We start from the raw sequence: 1,506 nt of genomic DNA on the forward strand, positions 1-1,506 counted from the left end.
CATAACCCTCACCCAACTGAAGGCGCCCGCAGAACGAGGTATTAAAGATGAAACATACCTACTCACATAACCCTCACCTAACTGAAGACGCCCGCATAATAATAATAATAATAATAATAATAATAATAATAATAATAATAATAATAATAATAATAATAATAATAATAATAATAATAATAATAATAATAATAATAATAATAATAATAATAATAATAATAATAATAATAATAATAATAATAATAATAATAATAATAATAATAATAATAATAATAATAATAATAATAATAATAATAATAATAATAATAATAATAATAATAATAATAATAATAATAATAATAATAATAATAATAATAATAATAATAAAGTAGGGGAAACACGGGAGAAATGAGCTCCAAAAGGAAAACACGAGGAAAATGCAAATCAGGCAATTGAAGAAAAAAACAATAAGAAAGTTTCGAACATAGAAATGCATAGTTCACAGTCATTATAATTTATTAGAAATATTTTTATGACCAGTGTTGCAGGTTTACATAGTTGCCATTTAACATACCTTACATTTTCCCCCCCTCATGACGTGTGTCAAGCGCCTTATTGGCAAATCTAACTGCAACACGCCACACACAATGTTTCTAGTGTTAGGTTACATTCCTTAATTCCTGCTTACCTCTTTTATTTCTCCCCTATAATGTCTTGGACTTAGGATAAAGTGCTCTTGAAGAGCAAGACATTTCACATACAGGGAACAGTGCAACCCCTGAAAGCAACTCATAAAACTTTGTATTTCGCAATATTTTGACACCACAGCTACTATTATGCCCGCCATTCACGCTCAGACCCAGGTCTGACAGACCGCGGTCTATCAGACCTGGGTCTGAGGTAAGTATTATTATATACAATGTAGCAATGTACCTACAAATTTAGCTAGGTTTCCTATTGTCGAATTTTTTGAGCAGTCTGGGAGTCCTCAAAGTCCCAAGACACAAAAGAAGAGAGAAAGGAGAAGAGAAGTGAGGGAAAAAAAAGAAGAGATGAGAAAAGAAATGAAGAGGAGAAGAAAATAGAATAGGCGAGACGAGACGAGGAAAAAAAAAAAGAGAAGAGAAGAGGAGAGACGAGAAGATTAGGAGACACGGAGACAAATATGTGACAAGCAAAACAGGAGGAGAAAGAGGAACATGTGATGGACAAAAAGACAGGACAAGAGGGGAGAAGAGAGGACAAAAAGACAAGACCAGAGGGGAGAAGAGAGGACAAAAAGACAGGACCAGGGGGAAAAGGAAGGAAATCTCATTTTTTTACGGATGAAAAGCGCCAGTGAAAAATTAGCGTCATTGTTTATTTTAAAAATTGTGTGTTTTCTTCCCTTGTAGTGTTGAGTCGTGACAGGCTTTACTTTCCATTACATTATGTATGTCCTTCTAGAATCAAAGTGTAGGGAGGTTCCTTAAGTGATGTACACTAAGTGATGGGAAAGTATCTATTGGAATTGGGTTGAAATTCTTCAAA

Source organism: Diaphorina citri, unplaced genomic scaffold (genome assembly GCF_000475195.1).
Source record: "Diaphorina citri unplaced genomic scaffold, Diaci psyllid genome assembly version 1.1 scaffold332, whole genome shotgun sequence".
Lineage (NCBI taxonomy): Eukaryota > Metazoa > Arthropoda > Insecta > Hemiptera > Psyllidae > Diaphorina > Diaphorina citri.